Source organism: Tetrao urogallus (genome assembly GCF_951394365.1).
Source record: "Tetrao urogallus genome assembly, chromosome: 5".
Lineage (NCBI taxonomy): Eukaryota > Metazoa > Chordata > Aves > Galliformes > Phasianidae > Tetrao > Tetrao urogallus.
The window spans coordinates 16,690,577-16,713,816 of record NC_136818.1 but is presented as its reverse complement, the minus strand read 5'-3'; positions in this window follow the sequence as shown (position 1 = coordinate 16,713,816).

The window sequence follows — 23,240 nt, the reverse complement described above, 5'->3', positions numbered from 1 at the left end:
TACTGCAGCTGTTAATCAAGTGATATTTGTGTGCTCCATCTTATTATAGCAGGAGAAAGAATAACTGCTACTTTGGAGAGTTTGTCCACACTATATTTCACAGAAATGCTTTGTGCTTCAAAGAGCACCTTTACTTAATTTGAGTTGGAGGCATCTCCAGGTGATGTGCAGCCTGAGAAAATTGTATGTTGCATTGTTTGATCCCCTCACAAAAAAAAATATATATATATCATTCTGCCAAGAGTAAGGTTTGTTTCAAATTAAATTCACCCTTGGGTATCTGCCTTGCTACTATGAAATTACTAAGTCACACCAAAAAGGGATAAAAATACAGCTGGAGGAGGGGAGTGCCTATGAATCATAATATATTTTCAAGGAAGAAAGCAGGTCAAAAAAATCAACAATTTCAGTAAAATTAAAACATGCCTTGGAAAACATGTAACAGCTGAGCACACAGCACAACCCGTGGCTTCTATCTTCTGATTTAAAAATGTTTATCCTTGCAGTGCCTTTGTTAAACCTCTGCACCAAGTGAATATTCAGCAACATCTACAGTCGACAAATTAATGTATCTGATTGTAAGAAAAATGGTATTGTGAAATATTTATGAGTTCTGAAATACAAACCCGTGTGGTGCCTCATCATCTCTTATCAGCCCTTGTTAACTTTACAGATGATGAGAAGCACCAGAATAACTGAGGTTGTCAAAACTAATAGATCTCAGAGGCTCAGCATCGGCACGGCTCAGTTCCATCTACAGTCCATTTCTGAGAAGTTTTAACTCCTTCACTTCTCTTCATTGAACACAAATCAATGCCATTACCTGGGCTGTTATTTATTGTCACTAGCAGCAGGTGCCCCGAGCACTGTCACAGACATTTTGTGAAGTGGCACTATGCAAAAAAAAGCTGTTAACAAAGTGACAGACAAATGCCAACTAGTTTGATTTAAATAGGATCCAGAAATCTGTCTGGATCTCATTGGATCCAAGAAAAGCAAGATATGGGGAAAATTCTCAGAATAGAGGCTTTCTTTGCACAGTATGTATTTGTTAACAAGGCTAGAATTGCTTCTAGTTGTATTCATGCACTTTGTGCACTAGCAAGTGTTACATAACTAGTTACTGGGCTGAATGAGCTTTTTTAAACTGAAAAACTGATTTGAGTTAGGTTTATTTCAAAGAATCCACAAACATGAAGAGTGAAAATCCTCTTTCCATCTAAGTGATTGAGGATTTCAAATTCTGCCTGGTGCTTCAAATCAGGGCACCTAGTCACTTCCCAGCCCCACTCTGCAGCTATCTGGGTGCTATCAAGAACACCAGAGCTTTTGCAGCTCTGTCAAAAGCAGCCATGGAGGCCAGAACAGGAGCAAAAGCCATAATGACCACACAGAAGGAAATTCTGCCATGGAGATGCCATAGCAGTAACAGCTAGGTTTTTATCCATATACACACACCTGCAGGCTGGGAATGAGGTACTGTGTCCACTCATGACATAGCATGAGCAGGTCTTGGAACAAACTGCAGCATTATCAGAGTAAAGCTGCTCACTCGACTGACATGGCTAACAAATACATCCAATAACAATCACATCCTCTGGGGTGTGCAGAAGAAAAACCAAAGAAGGTTAGAGAAGGAGATTGATAGAATGAGTCCAATTTTATTTCCTGCAAAGCGTGACACAGCAAGCTTCACTTGCTTTGATACCTGTCAGAGAGTCTTTGTCACAAAGAGACAGTCTGTCCATTTTCTAGGGGATAGAGGGGCTGACATTAGTGATTGCTTCTCATAAGAGCCCTAAATGCAATCCTACGTATCTCTAGGAATAAACAGAAGTGATCCATCTTGTTCAACAAGGATAACATTATGTTCTTTTCTTCACATCTTGTCTACTCTATCTCTAGCTGCCTTCAGTGTCAGCAGGAGTAAGAGAGTTCTTGGTGCGTTCCGTGACAGTCACGTGTTTGGCAGCAACTTTTTTCCTATCTGCATGGTTACTCTTTGGTCAGCCTGGCCAGGCTATTACCATTTATAGGAATCAGCATGAAAGGAATTTGTGGCCAACCATTTTGCTAAACTAAAAAATACAAATTGACTAACGAACAAAAAAGAGACAACGTACATATACCAACCAGAAACATAGGAGCTCTGCTCTGAAGGAACAGAGGACGGGAAAAGAGCAGAAGATCATTATGGGGTAGGGAAATTTTGTTGGAAGGGGCAGGACAGGGTAAAAACTTCCCACCTCAAGGGTAACCATTATGAATGTCACATAACAGTGTTCAAGCATATTGCCTCTTCACCAGCCTGCATAAAACAGACTTGAAACTGTGACAGGCTTGAAACTTTCACAGCACTGCCTTACCGAAAAGCTGCCCATGTGAATCCTAGAGAGCAATGCATTTAGAGTACCCAAACTTCCTTCACAAGCTGTAGCACTCACAGCCAAGAGGCAACCAAAATAGAACTGAATGATGCTTCACATGCAAGTCATAGACTTTCTTGCAAAAGGTTAAGCCTCAATGCTTCACATTGCTTAGGTCCAATGCAGACCCAAATGTATTAAAAAAATCTGGAGGAGAGAGGAGAAAAGTGTTTTTGCAGTTTCAGAGGATAACAAAGCTACAGAAAGAAGTATTCTTTCACAGGAGCCTTCCAAGTGAAAGACGTTATCGATTTCAAATAACAAGAACAAAGTTGATGCAGACCAATCTACTGAACATAAAAATGTTTTCAACACGTACTTTGATACACTATTGTGGGAGCTTTTCCAATAGTTATCCTTTTTCCCTGAGTACTTCACTTGCTATTATCAACTATAAGACTTACAAACCCTTCCACTCCTCTAAGTAATACGAATTCCCATCGGATTTCTGCATTTTCATCCGTCTCTTTGTAAAGGTGGAGAGAAATGTTATCCAACTGCTCAGAACAGTGCTCAGCTGAACCTTTAATGCTCACAATACTCTATACTCAGGATTGTGCTTCAACCATGAGCTGTGATGTTTGTGGTAGGGAGCAGTGGGGGGAACATAAAGAGAAATAAAACTGATTTGATCTTTATTGTGAGCATAATTTTATGGAAGGAAAACAAGTCAGAAACCAAGGAGAACTATATCTATTTTACTTGAGCCAAGGCTGATTTGGGTAAGGCTTTTTTGTGTTCCTCCCTGCAATGTATTTCTTCTGATATACAAAGTGCTATTAAAGAATACAGTAATGTACTGGTAAGAGAGGGTCTACTCTGTGATGGCATGAGCTACAGCTTGCCATTCTGGTGTGCTGAGAATGGAGTTGATATCTCCATAATTCTGCCCTAAAACACTGAGGAGCATGTCAGATAGTTACTTTTTCTCTTAACATTGCAGTCAGAATAAAAGTTCTAAGTTCTGACAACACTTAGATATAGCTTTGCAAACAGGTTCCACCTGGAAGGTTAAAAGTGGATTTACAGCACATTTACTGCTTTGTAGTATCTACCCACATGCATGCTTTCATTGTGCAGTAAATACAAAGCAGCTTATATCACATTTACTGTCCAGATCATGTAAATTGAACTATATCCGAATCTTAGAATATTATCATTAAAAGCACACACATCTGAGGTAATAACAATAGCAGGTCCCATACTATAGCAGCAAACAGACCTAAAATGAAATTCAATACGACATAATGTAAGCCAATGAAATATGATGTACAAAGGGTCTTACTACAGGTCTACACATTGAACAGTCATTTAAATCCTATTATTTCTGGTTACACTGCACTATTTGGGCACATTTCTAGATAGCTATAAAGAAACATTATGCCTAGTAATGCTAATTCTCCATGCATAGCAGATGGTTTCACCATAGTGAAAATGTATGTTTCAAAGTCAGACCTAATGTAGGTAATGATGAAAACAGCATCATCCAGTTCCAAAGAAATACAGCCCAGAGAAGGGAAAGAGGAAGGGAAAGAGATGCAGTACAGGTAGAAAATATAGTACTGCTTTTCTGGAACTTTTGCAACAAGCAGTGGAGCCAGAAAAGAGTTGTTGAGGCTTGCTTTATCTGTGCGACGTAGGAGCAAGAAGATGCACAGAATATGGCCAAGATATGGGGGTCCAAACAGCTATCAGCTACTCTAAAAACCTGTGATATCACACAGGGGAACTGCCAGTCCTAAAAGAAAGCTCAATAAAAACATGGAAAGAAGAAATTCCACACCATAATTCAGTGAAGAAAAAAATCTTCTCTGAACACCTAGGGTAGCCCAACAAGTTCAGGCTTCTCCAGGTGGCACCACAGAAACATTTTTTCTCAGAGTACACAGGGTAAAATTGTTTCTAAAAGATTTCTCCACAGGAAAACAATATGCCAGCTTTTCATGTTAGAAAATAGAAGGTAAATGCACATGCTTGAGAAAAATTAGCCCACCCTTGTTTTAGTCTACCTTCCTGCAAACAAGATGTTTACACACCCCTTTATTATAAAAGTCTTTAGGTAGAGAAACAGCCTTGCCAAGCCTCCTGTGTGTTTAGGTTCTTTGAGACAAGCTCAGGTCAGGACAAACAGGCATGCCATTTTATTTTTTATAACCAGTGTTCAAAAGGAATTAAAAGTGTGTGAGAGTTTTTTTTTTTAACAGGCCCAGATGATGGGTCAAGCAGGGCACCCCTGCACAGCCACTGACTGCAAAGGTTCAGCACTGCTGGCTATATCACAGAGCTGACAAGAGATCAGTAGAGGTTTTGGCACTAGCAAAAGTGCCAAATTTTCATAAAATTTGGTTGATTACACTCACACAAGTTCTGTTGGAGACATTTAAGGTTTCCACATTCCCTGTTGGGATGTATCTGAGCCAAATATTCAAGATTCCCAGGATCAAGTCTGTGCTCTGCCAAATGGGACAGGTCCCACAGCTTGTTTCCATCACTACAGCTATAAGAGCTACTCCAAAAGTAATGCCTCCCATTTTATTAAGTTGGCCCACGACATCAGAGGTGGATGTTGGTGATACAGCAGTAGAGGTTGAAGCTTCCCACCAATATTCCATTACATTTTACTGCTGTGTGACAGACGGCAGCTGAGGGGCAGTCTGACAAAATAGCATCTGGCATGGAAGTGTGAATGAAGCAAAGTGTCATTGAATTACTCCATGCAGGAAAAAAATGGCACCCACTGACATTCATTGCTACTTGCTGAATGTTTACAGAGACAACACAGTGGATGTGAGTGCACAGAGGCAGCAAGTGATGCATTTCAGCACTGGTGATAGTGGGCCATTTCCACTGGTGCAGATTTTTACAAGTGCAGCATGCAGGCTCTTGTTAATTGCTGAGGGATATGCATAGCTAGTTGTAGTGACTATGTTGAAAAATGGTCTTAGCTGAGAATTTGCTCTATCAAGTACTATTATCATTTCCAAGAAAACAAACTGGAAGCATTAATTTTGGAGCAATCCATGTACATAACAGCTCACGCAAACTGAAATGCAAGGGGACAATATTTTGAGATAGTACAATACTATCTACTTTTGTCCCTTTGGTGGCATCCTATGGACATCACCTGTACTAAAGACAAAACAGCACTGCTTTTCATAGGCCTTTGACATGTAAGATGCAAGTATCAACTCCACCTCCTTTATTTTGAGCCAAGGCAGTGAGTCCTGGATTAAAAGCACTTCCTCTTAGAGTTACCACAGTGCAGCAGTAAATGAGCCCAAAAATTTTGGGTAGCAACTTATGGCAGGAAGGGCAAAAGGTGGTGAACCGTCTGATCTCTGATCTGCACTCTGTGCCCAAAAGCATCATGATCCACAGAACCAGTGGCTTTCCCTCTAGCAGGGCTGTTGCTGAAGCCAGCCACCACAACCCAGCGCAAGTATGTACATGGGTACTTCACTGCAGGCTCACCTCAGCCAAGCAGAACATGGACATTTTTACTCTGGTAACTAAACACACTGTATCCACTCACAAGAATACAGCTGCCAGACTTCCCTTTACAGCCACACAAAAATGAAATGAAGAAGAAATAAAAAATAACAATAGAAACTCACAAACAACAAAGTAACTTTTCAAGTCTGATCTAGTTCCCAGTAAAATAGAAGTCACTACACTAAAAAAAAAAAAAAAAAAAAAAAGGCAAAAAAAAAAAAATTTGGATGAATAATAGCAGAATAAAAACCTTGGAACTGCAGACATTCTGGTCACATTTGCACAAACCCAAAAATCTCATTGATATCCTCCAAGGCAGAATTCATTCTTTCTCCATCAAATGCTTAGTTAAAATTCAGAAGCTATCAATAAGTCTTCCAGAGAAGATATAATTTTCTGTATATGTCAGGAGTTTCCTCAATCATTGGTGTACTACACTGGGGTTTTCTCCACCCACTACCCAGAGACCAAGCTCTCGTTACACTGAAGAGAAGCAAAGCTGAAAGTGTCCACAACATGGAGTAGGCTGTTTCTATTATATTAGTGACTTTCACTCATTTAGCATTTATAAAGCTGTCTATGAACAAACATGCATGCAATATGTATAGCCAGAATAGATTCACACATAGGGTAGTCAAATGAAGTGAATTTGATATTCCTGATTAGTGGCTACTGAAATTCTTTGATAACACTACAGAAAGGTTTGGAAATGGCCATGGAAAATATTTGTTCCTATACAAAAAAAAAAAAAAAAAAAAAAAAAAAAACTTATTGTTGCACAAGAAAATCTCATTGAAGTCTTATCACACTTTGCCCTTGCTGAATAGTCTTGGCTTCAGCAGCTGCTACATGAAATGCAACTGTCACTACAGTGAATAAATAAGTAAGTAGTGCTATAATACAGCTGCCCCCAATAACAGCATTAGTATAAAGCCTTTAGTGGCAACCACCAGCCAAACCAGAAATGCATTCTGACTTTATAAAGATGTGCTTTCATGTCATGAAACATCTCAGTTCACATAGTGTATGTACCAGAGCTTATCATTGATTTTTCTCCTTCTTCAGAGAACACAGAAAAGAGCAAGTACCTTGCCCACTGCTGATTCTGCTTTCCATCCCACAAGAAAAATGTTTTCTAGCACAAAACATGAACCATTCAGACGCACTGCACCCCAGCAGATTTCTCCAGCACAGTAGAAAGTGTTCCTCTCACATCACCCCCTAGCCAGCACCACCACAAATCTTCTTTCACCTTTACATGTGCTGTAGCACAAACATGGGCACTGGGACAACACAGGTGAGTAAAGAGACAAGGCATAAAAATAAACAGTATTGTAACACACTTTTGGGCAGCAGGAATGAAAACAGTTGCAGGCAAACCATTTTTATTATGGTTTTAAGTTGACTAGTTTGTACTTATTCTTGTTTTTATTTCTTCTGCGGAGTGTCATTTAAATACAATTATAGTTTTTCAAGCCAAGTTGTCTCTTTGGTAGACAAGCTCTTTTCATAGAAGTGAAAAATGAGTCTTTTTGTAAGGTGACCCTCAGTGAACTTGCCCAGATAGAGATTGAAACATTAAAAAGGATCTGCACTGCATTCTAGAGAAAAATAACATACATATAAAACAACAATGATCAGACAAGCAAGAACCAGGTGGGAAGTCTTGCTATCTACCCATTCAGCACTTCTGAACACAAATCAATTTAGTCACCTGCAACCTTGGCCATAAGCTCCCTGCAGGAGTTACAGCCCATGCATACACAAGCCCCAAAGAGTTTTGTTCACAAAGCTTAATCATATGACAGAAAATATCATCAGTTTCATTATATATGCTAGCTCAAGTTATGAGATAATATCATATTTCTGGAAAGGTAAAGGAACTGGGTAGCATTTTGAATTCACTGGCAAGGTGACAGAAATAATTTTAAATGTTTAATTCAGCAGTTATTCTTGCTGTTATTCAAGATAGTCTCATAAAGAATGAAAACCTAAGGCAGTTACAATGGAAAGTTTACAGAAGTTGAGTATTAAAGAAACTAGTAGGACAATAGTATCAAATATGAAATTCAGATGAACCCAAAAGGACTTCTTCCTGTCTCTACTGTAAGGATGTTGACAATAAATTCTTATTTATTTATTTTTGTCCTGACTTGCAGGTCAGCACATTCAGGTTTTGGAAGACCAGTGGGAATAACAAGCAGCAGAGAGAAGTGCCAGAATGGCAGAAAGCCCTGCTGCCAGCCTGAATGGCTCTTGAAGTAGTTGCCTACTAGTAGTTGTCAAGTTAAACATACCAAATGACTTTCTTTGTGAAGATATAACTCTTCAATATTCTTAGTAGTTCGAAGTCATCACTGTATCTAGAATATGGAAATAACTGTGTTGTCTGAAAATAGCACTGTTCCTCTTTCTTTTTTCCACCCCTTTTTCCTCTGCAGCTCTCGTAAGTTTCTTAAAGAAAAAGAAATCTCATCTTAGAGTGGTATATGTCAACATACAACTTTCACAAGTGAACATCTACACTGTCTGTCACAAGCACAGAGAGTAACACTGGGCCCAAACTCACCATTCCCTTGAAGGTAATTATAGATATGAAAAAAGAAAACCAAAGAGCTCTGCAATTCCTCTGTGGCACACTGAGCTTGTAAAACTAAACCTATTTTATTTCATCCTATTCAAATCCCTATAGTTCCAGTGAAATTTAATTACACCTTCACTTTGCATAATTAAACAGCCATTGCATAGCATTCTAAAGCATATAAAATGACTGACGAGCATAGCAGAAAAACTTCTAGAAGTAGTAGGTGGATGAGGAGGCTACAGGTATGTCTAGACAAAGCTAACTTGCGCAAAAGAGGAACCATTCTTTTTTGCCCAGCAAGATTAAGTAGATCTCCACATACACCATGTTTTATGCAGTTCATCTATTACTGATATTTTACCTACCCAATTCATGGAAGCTTAACTAATTGCATCACGTAGAATAGATAAGTCTGAAGTCCTGCCAGTTATCACGTGGGACTTGCTATCTCAGTCACAAAGAATCTCCTGAAAGGTTTGCCATTTAGTGAAGTGGTAGCAGTGGTACCATCAGCTAAATCCTTAGTGTCACCTCATTCCAGTACATGGACTGAGAACCAACATTTTTCCACACATACAATGAACATGGTCAGATTATATGAAGCTCTCTATTTCATTTTCTATGCCACAAAGGATAATACAAATCAAATACACCGTGTTTTGGTAGGTTTCGTCTTCCTTGCTTTTTCTATGTCATGTCCATCGTAGTGGTATCCAAGTCAGCCTTCATTAATGTATTCCTCTGAGGAGAGGTGCTAATGAGCTGTGATATCTCTGAGAGTAAACCATGAAAAGCTTTGTCCGATTTTTTTCCTTACTAAAAATCTAATATATTGTAAGCAGCTAGAACACCATTCCAATAGATTGTTTGAAGGAGTATCTCTCTTTGTTTTCTCTCTCATTCCCTTTTCAGAGAGATTTCCTTTGCTGATATAACTATTTCTGAAACTAAAGAATACACCTTCCAAAATCCTTTCTTTAAGCAGCAAAGTAGGTGATAGGGGCCTTTTCAGTCACTGTATTGAACGCTGAATGTAATTAACAATGGCCTGCTTTGAGGATGTATTTTATGTTTCACGTACTTGGTGAAGAATAACATGTTTTTTACGTTTTTTCTCAATTATTCTACAGGAACTTTTGTGCACAAGGAACACTGCCATTTTATATGTAAAGTTACTCAGATAAAATGACCAAGGGTAACATAAGTCAATTTAATTATAGCAAACCATTATGCTTTTTTTTTTTTAATTCACTCTATTTTTTTTTTAATCAAATCACAGCAGGTCATAACTGAAGAAAGTATTCCTATGCACAATATGTAACTGTGAATGTTCTAGCAAGAAATAAGGAAAAATATCAGCTATGACTTCCAAAAAATAACTCATGCTGAAACATGTGGTGAAACAGGTATTTTACATTATTTCACATTTGTGTGTTAAACTGCACTTCACATGCAGAAAGACTAAAAGGAAAAAAATACAGATAAGGTGATATTACATACATGCAAAATTCTGTACAAAAATATAAAGCATAAAGAACACAGATATATGGTATATATGAAACCTCTCAGGTAATCAAACAAAAATCAGAGCAGCTTTCTCCAGTCATAAGATTGACAGCTTCTCCATATCTTTTAGAAAGGTTGGAGTATTCCTTTTTCTTGACAGACTACTACCACACACCCTATGAAATATTTTTTCCTTAACTTCTTTGGTTGCTTTCCTAAAACACTCCTTAGCAAAGCTTAGTCACTGGAGGCTGCACAAAGCACACAGACCTGATCACAGCATTTTAGTGATTTAACATCTGTAGATACACACATGCTGCTGACAGATGCACATAAGGAAACTAAAGATTACAGTGTATATGTGAGTGGAATAGCTACACAACAACGAAATTGACTGAGGAGGTGCAACCTTGGAAGCCCATCAGATTGCAGGATCTAAAAATAAGGTAGCTTTTGTTCATGAGCGACTTAAGGCAAATGGGAAAGGAAAAGGTTTTGGGCATGATAGGATGGAACCTAAAACCATGTACTATAAAAAAAAAAAAAAAAAAAAAAAAAAAAAAAAAAAAAAAAAAAAAAAAAAAAAAAAAAAAAAAAACACAAAACCATAAATCAGACCATCAGATTTAAACCACAGCATAGTACCAAGGGTCACTTCTACTCTTACCCTAAGCCAGGCCTCATTTTGGAAGATACCACATGCCAACATAGAACAAAGCAGAAATTCCTGGAAAGCCACCATCCAACAGACAACTGAAATACAGAAACATAAACCTGAATTAGAAAAAAAAAATTGTGACTTCCTTCTTATCAGAAGACCCAGTGCAAACTCACAGCACTACAGACATCTCAAACCTTCCCAGACCCACTCAGTAGAGCCATTCCTAAATAGTTCCCAGCACCTATACCAGCAGGTGGGCTGTGACCCATGCCCTGAGGACACAGCTGCACCAGTTTAGCAGGTCTTTACCTCAACCTGCCTCTTACCAGGCCTGGTGGGAGGCTGCAGTCTCTGCAGAAGGATTCCAGCAGAGTTCATAAGTTAGTGCAAATCTATCTTTCGCATCTATTTCATCTCCACCAGTTCTCACTAAATGAGCTGAGGCATGAGCATATTCTTCTTCTATGTATACGCAAGCAACCAGAGATGGTAATGTCTTAAGCTGCTGCTGGAAAACTTGCTGCCGCCATGGAGTCAAAAGTGCCATATACATGGAAATATAGCATATGTTGAAGCAGCTTAGCCCCAGGTTTTCCCACATTCATGTTTTACATTATGTCCTCTGCTAGTGTGATACACCACCAGGCACAGAGATGCGGAGGCCAGTCATGTTTGGCAAATGATGTACTGCTGGGCATTCTCTGCTTTGCCTGTACTATAGGCAATACTGTCATCTGCAGAGGTATTGGTCATGTGCATTCCTTTTACTGGAGCACAAAGCCCGCTTGAGCAGATGAAAAAAGAAAACGGGAGGAAAAGCAGTTACCTGACCTAACATTTTCAGACTAACTCTCGGAAACAAAGAATTCAACATAAAATGTCATAACTAGAAGAGCAGCAATAAGCACAAAGGATTTTAAAAACAGTCCTCTCTTACAAAACCACATTGATTTTCAATATAGCCATTTGCACATTTGTTTCTGTGGACTCCAGGCTGACTTTCATCGCTGATTTACAGACAAGATATCTCTATATAATACTATTAGTATTATTATTTTGTAAATGTTAAAAAAAAAAATTAGGCTTTTTTTTTCCTGCTTCTAGCAGTGAAAAAATAATATGAAAGCAAAAAAAGAAGAGAAGAATGACATTTGATTTGCTTTTCTTTCTAAGTAGAATTGCTTGGGAAGCTGAAAGAAAACATAACCTTACCAGATAAGGAGGCATTTGTTTAGAAACAGCAACACAGATCATATTGGTTTTCACCAGAAATGCTTCAAACAGACACAGCACAGGAAATTAAGAACGGTCAGTTCTGGGAAAGTTTTTTATGATCTGCATTCTAGGTGAGTGGGTATTTTTTCTTCTCTTTCTCAGCACCTTTGCCCTACAAAAACATCTACCTGCTAGAAGACTGCTATGCAAGAGCAAGAGGTCATGTGAAGAAATTAAATACAGCCAGCTGATGTAGGTCACCGTGATGACAAGACTTTCTGATTCTGTAGAGCCTTAATTTGGCTAACAAGCAGGATACCACAGAAGGAGCAATCAGTAAAAACATACTAATAAATACAGGGCAGGACAATTAAGAACACCTGCTTGGTCATGCTGGACACTTCAGACTCGCACCTGGAAATAAAAAAAGGAGAAAACCTTACAAAAAACACTATGGCTATTTTTCATCCACACAAAGTACCTATGGGATCTGATTTCACTTTCCAAATAGATGTAACTACAGCTGCTTCACTCATGAACTGTCTCCTAACACCACTGATGAATAGCCCTACATTTATCACGCAGGGACGCTGATCAGAAAGGAATCTGTCTTCTGCTCCAAATTTCAGTAGAAATGCCTGAAACCATGAAACACCAAAGACAACCGTGGATTCAGCTGGGAATCATGACACTGTCATTATGACTCCTAAGGAGTTTTCAGACCCTGTCGAAACAAAAAGCGGGCGCGTGTGCAGAATGATTAACAGCAAGCAACAAAGGAGCTGAGTCCTCTTACGTGGCCCTGACTCTGGCACAGGCCCATGCACGTACTTGGCTCGTTTCTGCGTGGTCAGCTCTAGGGCCAGGAACCTGGTACGTTCCTAAAGCTTACATTTCATCCAGTAGTATCACTATTTAATATTAAATATTTAGGGTCAATGTTTAACAGGGATAAATGAGATGACCCACATAATTATAGACTTCTCAGTCTGACATCAATCCAGGGAAAAATAATGAAACTGCTAGTACAGGATGAGGCTAAAAAAAAAGTGATGAAAGGTGGTTAATGTCAAGCAACATAGTTTCATGGAAAAGAAAAAAAGATCTCTTCAGGCAGTTGTTACCTTTCTTAAGAAAAAACAAGTTTCACTGAGAAAGGCAATATCCTTAGCCTTACAAAGGGTACTTGATAGTTCTAGTAAAGGAGATTGAATGATACAGAGTCAACATTGGCAGTTTTAAATAAAAACAGAAAAAACTTTCCACACAGTGCACAAGGCTCCAACTAGCTAATTTAAGGAGAGGGAAGGAAGAGAAATCCTACAGGAGATGCACAGAGAATGAAGGGGAGTGTCACAGGTTCTAGAAGTGCCCCACTGATGATCTTGCTGTTCCCAGTTCCCAGGCTGTTCCCACATTTTGTCTCACCATTTTCTACAAGTAACCTTAAGTGTCCCTTTTCAGGACAGTATTGCAACATATGCTTATTAAGTATATTCTGCCCTTAATTTTTAACTAAATATATGGTATCTCACACTGATTTCTGGGTTTGGGGATGACAGAATCAAGCATGTGCTTAAATCAAAGTCAGAATCCTTCAATTCTTGGCTGAGCAAAAACTGTCAAGAAAGGGAAGGGGAGCATATTTTTGTTATATGACCATATGCCCAAAGAGAGTAGGACTCAACCCAAAAATCATCAAATATGGTCCCGTATGCTGCCTGAGGGTAGCTTTCAAGTGGTGTCATCTTAGCCCAGATTCGAAGCAGTAGCTCTGAGCAGACAGGAACACGTAACCTTAACTTCTCCAAGAGCAGTCGCTCTGTGTCCTTCTGTCACAGAGGAAAGCGGGTTAGTTCCGGTTCAGACAGCCTGGCAATGTCCCATCCCTGATTGTACAAAGTGAGCAATTCTTCAAGGCTTGTTTTGAAAGTGTTTTTTTTAATGGTTAAATAACGACTTGTTTTTACATTGTTATCCACCATCATGGTGAACAGCCAGTGATAATTGAAAAAATTTGATGTGTTCAGTAGGGAGGTGAACCTGGAGAGTGATTTATAAACACTCCACAGAAAAAGCATCCTCCAGAAAGCCAGCTTTAATACCTTCCGAACACATAGTTTAGGTGCACTGGCACTTCCTGAAGAACTATTGTGACTGTCTTAATTAAGGAAAAACTTAAGCTACTGCATCCAAGTAAACAATGTTCAGTTCTGCTGAACAAAAATGGTAAAAGAATTATTCTCAGAAATTTGGAAATAGGGCAGTTTTACAAACTATTTACTTTCTCTTATTATTCATCGTGATTCTTGTGTGAGACCACAGTTTTGGTCTCTTCTGTACCAAAAATCACTGAGCTAGAAGATGTAAGGCTGGAAATATCCAGTCATCAATCCATGCTGGAGCTTCAGCTTAGGAGACACCTGATGAAAATTTTATTGGTTTTAGATGCTGAAGCCTGGTATCACCACGTTCTCCTCTCTCCCTTCCCCTTCAAGGCACACCAGTAGGTCTCATCTGTTTCAGAAGAAACTTTTTATCACAGCAGCTGAAACTTCAGCAAAAATATCTAATTATGGAGGAGGAAACAACAGATTGCTCTAGGTTTTAGTGTTTGTGAGCAGAGAGCAATGCCTTGTGTTCTAATAAAAACAATGAAAGAATAATACCCTGCATTTTGCATAAGGCAATTTTAAACAAATGAGCTGAAAATGTTTATAAACAGAAAAGGTAAAATCCACAAGAGCATGAGCGGAATTGTCCAGTAAGGCAAAAACACCATTGAAAAAACATCTCTGATGGGCATGGACAATGTGTCTTGGAGACCCCCACCATGATAACTGCTTCATTCAGTGGGGAACAGGCCTGGGGACCCTCGTAATGAAATCCAGCTTCACAAAAAACAAAACCAACACAATCAGTAGTAGCAATACAAAGACTACACGGGAACACCAGGCAAAAACAAAGCTAAGGGTTTGGATATTATATAAAAGTATAACCATTAATTTTTAGTATAATTGAAATAGTTTCTAGAAGGATTTATATATGCCTTCATGGAATCTTCCCAGTCCCAGCAGGTTGTTGAAAGACGAGGATTACACCAGCCTAATTTCACTAAGTCACTTTTATCTGTAGCAAAGGCAGTGCAGGCTAATTCCAAGACCAGGAGGAGATACACACGCACACCATCTGAGTAGATTTGAATATTGAAGAAGCTAGCACAGAGCTCCACCAACCTGCAGCAGTGTGGCTATGTGAGCACAGATCACCTGCTCTCAGGAGCACTCTGACAAGTATACATGAACTGCAATTGCCCCTTTGAACTCTAGTGCAGCATAAGAAGTTATCCGAGGTGGTTTGCCCAGCCAGCACACTCTGGTGCTGCTGGTGACCTTGCTGGGAACTGCGTCCTGCGCACACAGGGCCCTGGGGAGAGACCTTTGTCCCCTCACCTTCTGACCTGAACATCTCATGTCCCACCTCCTGGGGCACAGCAGAGAAACCTGGCCAGATGTTTCAATTTCCTCGTGTTCACAATTCTGATTGCATTAGACGAGACAGGATTTCTCCACTGGCACTACCCAGGGGTAATGTGAAATGAGTTATGAACATTATCCACTCTGCAGTGTACATATCTGATGCTGAGAAAGCCTTAATAAGGTCAAGTGGAATTTCATGCTTGAAGAATCTCATATGCTTGGACATGACCCAGCTTTGGAAAATGAGTTGGTTGTATTTCTGTACAAATGCTTTGGAGATGCTGTTCCTGGTAGAATACGGCTGCCTGCTGAGGCAGCCTGGCATCGCCTGTCCAGACAGGAACTCTGTCATTTCAGCTGAGGGCTGTTTGCTGCATTAAAGGGCTCCTATTCTTTTTAAAAGAGTGACTTTAGCAGTGTTTGTTTCTGTTTATTGAAATAGATAACCTGAATTACATAGGAAAGAAAAAAGCCTAGCTTCTGTGTTACTGGTAACCATGACTCGGCTTTTCACACGATCTCAGCATTTCAGATACTCAACAGAGAACACAGGACATACATCCACTTCTAAAACAAACACTGAAGGTTTTGCTAAAATCCTGTAAATTGTCCAATGAGTAACAGAATCACAGATATCTTGCTCCCATGCACACCTGCTCCCACAGTGAGTGCCTGCCACAGCTCTGGCACCTGGTATGGTTTAGCACAGGTCTGCCCTCACTCACGTACAGAGACATACAAGGACTCGATGACTCTGAAACCTCCAACCTCAGCCAAAACAGACTGACACTGACTGAACCCAAGAGGTCCAGGACTTTCAAGGATGGGGCAGAGGGAGCACAGGCGGACAGAGAGTCCTCACACAATGTCTAATTTCATTGAGAAATCAGGCTAAAAATCATTAGGTAATTAAGATGATCATTTTTGCAGTCAAAACACAATATGTTTGTATTGACTACATGATCAATAATAATATTCAGCATAGCTGTGGTGCTTTTCACATGCAGCATGCACTGGTTTATTTAATCACTGATCAAGAAGTGCTGAGAGTAAAATTCTGATGCCTGCAGGGTTTTTGCATAACTACAAAGGAGACTTGCCTGATAAAAACAGTCGGGAGGAGTTGACAGTGCACAATTATCACTAAATAATAGGTAATTGACTTAAGATAAATTATTTTCATTTCCTTTTAACCATAATAGCTCACCCAGTATACACTCCCTAACTGTGTGCTAAAGATTTGATCCAAGCCAGCTCAACTAGCTAAACTTATTATTAACTTTGCTTTGTGTAAATTTGTGGGTTTAATAACAGAGGAGTTTGGGGGACAGACTGTCCAGCAAGCCCTGTACTGCTGACAGGCCAGCTGCCACAGGCTGCAAAGCAAGTACAAGAAACCGTTTGTAGGCTTATATGGAATAGTAGTTTCAGAGAGAAAGCCCTAATTAGTTAGAAGATGGCTTGTACCCTGAAGCACAGGAGACATTCTAAGACATTCTAAGGTAATTAAATATAAAGAAAATTAGCATGTAGTTCATGAACCACACAAGCAGGACGAAACACTGCCTGGTAGCACTGAAGCAAACTGTTCTGGTCACACAAAAATTAATACTTCTCTTATTAATGTGATCTTTTTCTCAAATACAGTTTAAGGCTGCAAGAATAGAAGTAAGGACAAGAATTCAAGAGCGCTCACCCTAGACACCAAGATTCACCAGCAACAAATGTGGCCTGGGGTGGGAGCAGACACAACAACTGCTACTCAGCCCTGAGCAGGTGTCTGCGGGTGGATATGGGGCTGGTCACTGCTCCTGCCTCTGCCAAAACCCCTGGCAAACACTCCGGTGTGCCAGATGGTCTCCACTTTGCAGAAGGTAAAAAGGACTCCAGACAGCAGCTGAAGTTACTCAGGAATAAAAAAAAGAACACATTATGAATAACAGCACCATCTAGGAAACATGCTGAGCAGTTTGGATGGGTGCAGGAAGGGGCAAGGAAAGATGTAGTGAAACAGTTGAAATGTGAATTTCCAGTAGTGTCCTGCACATAAGTTCGGATAAAGAGACTTAGAATGAAATAAACACATGCAGAAGTTTGACAAGCAAGTTAAAAGGCAGTGCTGAAAGGATGAGAGAGAAGTAAAATGATCTCAACAGTATAACACAAGAGTTAACGTATGTGATACAGATCACGAGATAAACAGTGGCATCACAATTGCAAATTCATATTACTCCCCCCAAACTACGCATGAGAGAAATCAGTGCACATTAAAAGGAAATACAGAATAAATTCAAAACTGTATTAAAGATCAGCAGTGAACATCAGGATGTTGGGTTTTCCTGAACTATATTATATTATGCAAGAATGGGAGTTTTATTTGTAAGTTTTTCTAGATTTCCTTTATCCTCCCTGGGATGAAGCCATCTTTACATATGGGCTAAAATGTCTCAGCAGAAAAGCCCCCGGACAAATCCTCCTTTCTTTTTCCTACCAGGAATTGCGAGTACTTGCACTTCATGCTATGACATCCATCCTAGTTTTATACTTCAGTGTGCACAGCAATCTATCTCTGCCCATAAAACATTCTAATCCTCATTTCTGTTGAGAATGCTTCCTAATTTCTATCATTGCATCTGTCCAATAACACTGATTATTTTCAGCCCTGCTACTATTTTTCAAACTGTAAATCAGTTCACTGTTGAGACTCTACATGAGGTACAGTCTCCTACAGTCACCTCTCCTGTTTCTCACTGCAATTAATTTTTTATGTTAGAATTCCTTAGCATTGGTCACAGCCCTCGTATTTAGTTTCAGACTCTTCTTTCACATGAGCATCTCTCTCACACTTTGACTCCATAAGGAATGGTCTCAGTGTCTCTGATGAGCCTCACAGCCTGGAGAGCATGAGCTTTGCTGGGTGACTATTCTATATCTCAGAGACTGAATTCCTATTTCCTACCCAGCTATAATTTATAAACAGAGTGACAAAACCAGGGGAGCACTGTGGAGGCAGATCTACGTGATTACCTCCCAAGGTCTGGCAGACAGGCTGTTCTCCTGCTCCTGTTATCTGATACAGAAAAAGAGCACACTCAGTTAATCCCTGCTGGCAGCTACCATTTCAGTTTCTGGGTCTGATGGCAACACAAGGCATCTAATGCCCCTCTAAATGTTTGTGTGAAAAGAACTATGGGCATCTAACTGGAAAAAAAAAGTAATACAGAGCTATAAATCCAAAGTTAAATTAGGAAAGACCTTCTCAGGCAAAAAAGAAGTAAATGTGTGTATAAATGGTGACAAGTTGCATGTTTACAGCCACTCATCTTTGAGTAGTCTACCTTTTCTTCAATAAATATGCACAACATTTTATATTCGCCAATGAAGTCAATACAAGGCGATCGATAACACTGTTTAAACAGTAGATAGCAAACCTGAATGAGTAATTTTTTCAGGAGTTTATCAAACCAGGAACACAAAAGCGACAGTGTTGTCTTAAAAGATACACATAGCTTTGCGTAAATTAGGAATGACGTTGCAAAGGCACATGTAAGCTAGAACCCACCTTGGGCAATTAAAGAAGACGTTTATTCAGATGACCTGTGCTGCTGGCAACAGGACCCCAGGTCTGGCACCTCAGGGTACAGCTGCTCAGCCCCTCTCTGTGGGTCACAGCCCAGGCTGGGCACCATCACCAAGGTCTTTCTGGGCAGGGCAGAGCACCACTTCTACTTCCCTCCTAACCCAAAAAACAGTTTATAGCAGTTTACATTTCCATGGCTATCATAGCAAGGAAAAGTGCCAGAAAGTTAGTGTTTTTTAAATGAAAGCCTACTTTACATGTTTAGCTTCTCCAAATAAACGCAGCCTATATTGTGTTTTGAGAGGCCTAAAGTCTAGCTCTGTGCAAGTGAGAAAAAAACTCCGGGCCTAAATCTTCTTGAAATACATGCTGAATATCTGTGATTAGCGGTGGAAATGTGCCATAACATGCGTCAATCTAATTTTGGAACCAAAATGTCCAACTGAATGGCATATTGCTAATTTTTTCTCCTTCTCTGTGATTCTATGCAAATCCTGTCATTTCCCCCATCCTGGAGTTGTCTGCAGCCATCAGAAATGCTGACTTCTGTGTATTTAGTATTCGTGTGAGCTTGACAAGAGCCAGCACTTCTGATCAGTGCCACTGCTGCTGAGGGAGAACTTGGCAAAAACTATAGGCTACAGGAATTTGCACCTCTCTTTTGTTCCCCTTTTCCCTTTCACTGTCCCTGTAAAATGTCCCAGGCCAGTGTTTGCTCTTTCTGCCATATTCCATTAACCTCATTAGCCACAGGAAACAAAGAAATCAAGACAGTTCTTAATACACCAGGTTTTCAGATAGGCTTGCTGCAGTTCTATCTGTGTGCAACAAGATGCTGTTAGAGAAAAAAAATCGCTGTAGATAAATTAATCTCTGAGAGTCAGAAACAAGAAACAATGTTAAAGTGTGATTTTAAAAATCCTTATTAGTGTTTGCATCAACTTTTTTTTTTTTTTTGAGGAAAAAAAAAAAAGCATTTTCAATGTTAAGCATTCAAGATTTAAAATTTTAGCATGCTGCTTGTACATACTGACATAACAGAGATACCAAAATATTAACATCTTGGATTCTGTTGTAGTTGTTTGGTTTTTGTTTGTTTCTAAGGTGCTGGCCATCACTCTTTTAGCATGTGTTTGTCTGGTTCATCAAGTTTAACAATCGCGGTGTGTCTCCGGACTGTAGGGCTAATATAATTAAATCCTATTAACACATCAGGAATAAAATCCTTTAATAGGCACATGAGGCTTTGAGAGGCAGCTCATTCCTGAGCAGATTTAATATCCTTAAATTAAGCAAGTGTGAATGGGAGGATGAATCTTATTAAAAACTTAAATCTGATTATATTTGAAAATTATTGGTTTCTTAATGTAATAAATTATCCAATACAGACTAGAACAAATAATATATCCTAGCTTCACATAACTCCAGTCTATAACAAGTGACAAACGAAATTAAGAATGACTGTGGGGCAAAAAGGAAGGTCTTTTTATAAAAGTCATTTTGCATAATGAAATACTTAAATCATTTTAACAAACACTGGGGGAGGGGATAGAAGATATATGTGCAGATGAGGGAATTAGAACAGGACTCATTTTTCCTCTTCAAAAACTGAATACAAAGATAGTAGGATTGTTGGTTTTTTTCCTCTAAAAATGCCATTCTGACGAATTTGTTGTAAATTTTGAAAAGAAAAGCTGAAGCTTATGTTGGTAGAAGCTGATTCCTTTTCCAGAAGGCTAATGCAAATGTAAACCATCTGCCACACATTCTGCTGATAAAGCTGTACTTCCGAACAATGGACCAACAGCACTGGAATACTAAAACATTAGCTCGACATTAGGAAAAAGTTTTGAGAGAGATTATAACTTACAGAAAATGTAGGAAAACGTAGGTATTTTTACTGTTCTTTCACCCAAAGAGGAATTAGATAGTTGTGTGCATAGACATATATATCATATATGTCTGAAAATAATGCCCCCTATTTATTTCCATGGAAACCACAACAGATACAAAGACCACAATAACACTATTAGATAAAGCAAATTCTCAGATATGAAACATTATTTCTCAACATAGTCACCACCATTAGCTGTGCATTTTCTTCAGTAATGAACAAGAGGCTGCATGAAGCACTCATAAAAATCTACACCGGTGGACATGACTCACTATCACTGTCACCACTGCTAAAATGCACTGTCCACAGCCTCACTGTGCTCACATCCACTGATTGTTTTCCAGAAACATTCAGCAAGAGGTGATGAACGTCAGTGAGTGTCATTTTTTCCACATGAATTCAATTCCAAATTGAATTCAGCAACACACCTTTGCTTCATACACACTTCCATGTCAGACACCATTTTGTCAGACTGCCCCTCTGCTGCCATCTGTCACATAGCAACAAAATGTAATGGAATACTGGTGGGAAGGTTCAGCCTCTACTGCCATAGCACCAACACCTGCCTCTGACATCATGGGCCAACATCATAAAATAGGAGGCATTACTTTCAGAGCAGCCCTCATTTGTATATTCGCACGGACACTTTCTTATGTAGCATGTACAGAGCATAAATCATGAACACTGAGTAAGAGGTAAGGGTGACAACAGGATCCTCTGGAAATGTGTACAGTACAAGTAAACAAAGAGTTCAAAGCTCATAAATACCATGGCTACTTTGAATGAAGACTGGAGTCTTTGAAGGGTGAATCTCTTCCCTCTAACACTGGGTCATTGCAAAGTGTTGACAAGCATTAGCCGAACAAGCATTAGTGTGACTAGCAGTAGTTCAGAAGCAATACTATTTATTAGGACAGTGGATAACATCCAAACACTAAAGAATCTAAAGGAAAGTCCCAGCGGATTTCTAATCCAGACCTATGTGACATATTTGTGAGAGCAAGAACTGGGAACCAGAAAGCTTTACTTCTAAATCAGGCTAACAAAACTGTTTTCTGTAAGTGTGTGCAAGCAAAAATAGTTAACCTGAGCAGAACACCACAAAGATGTCTTTATGGATACATTTAAATGTACGCAACTGATTAAATATCATGCAAAGAATGGTCTGTGCTTTGATGACGGTAAACATCAGGATACAAACCTCCAGTGAAAAAGCTTATGGTGTAGCTAACATGTAGTGCAGCAGCTTAAAACTGCTCCACAATTTCACTGCTGAGCAATATTCTTGAGTGCAATCTAGGCATGTATACATTACTAAGTATGTATGCATCGTAGCAACAGTTCTGGAGATAATGTAATGTGATCTTAAAATGCTAATGATCTCACCAGAAAACTTCCATAGCCACAAGTTCCCTAACTGTATTAATTATTTGGACATCAAGGTGGGGATGAGAAGATAAATGATGTTATCACAAGTTAAAATTTCTCTAAAATCCCATTAATGCAAGAAAAAAATATTTATTATTATTATTATTTTCCTTACCTGCCTACTAGAGTTGATGTTGTGTCAAGCTGTAAGCAGGGACCAGTAAAAGGAATCCTCAATATCCCCAGTCTCAGAGATATTTTCATAATTCTACAAGTCCACCTCCACATACACTTCTATAATTTGAATGTCTCTGTAGGGAAAAAAAAAAAAAAAGTCAACTAATTGCAGAAAAACATGCATAATTATGACTTCTTTAACAGTAGTTGTCTTGCGTTTACTAAAATGTCAGCTTAAAAATCACTATTAGTCTTTCTGCAATTACTGCCTCAAGTTGTGTGTTTGTTTTACATTGCCAGTAATTTTCTCCCTTTCTTTTTTTTAAGTAAAATAAGTTATACATGTGTTTTTAGTACACAAAATTCATTACTCTAGAATAAGCAAATTAATTCTTCCCCCACCTTTAGTTGCTAGTACTGATTTATCTTTAAATCTGGAGGGGGACTGGGGGAAGAAAAAAAAAGCAAGAGTTCTGGTTGTTTCTTAGATGGATGACAGATTTTGTTCTAATTAATCTAGAGCACTGTGTATAGAAAAGACTGCAAAAGCAAACACGTCTATTAACAAAAAGCAGTGATTACTGCTTGGCACTTAGCCAGTAACTCTACATAAGCAATGAATTGATGCCTGCAACTGTCTCAGTGCCATATGGGTTCTGCTGTAGCAATGAATTGGATCCAACGCAAGGTTAAGATGTGTCAAATTTAACTGGGGTTTAATTGATACTGGTAAAGAGGCTCTAAATAAAGAAACAGTGTGTGTGCTATTAGAAACAGGATGTATGTCAGCCTACATCCCCCAGCTTGCTGGCAACAAAACTGTGTTGAGATGTCCAAATGAGTTTCCAAACTCTTTTT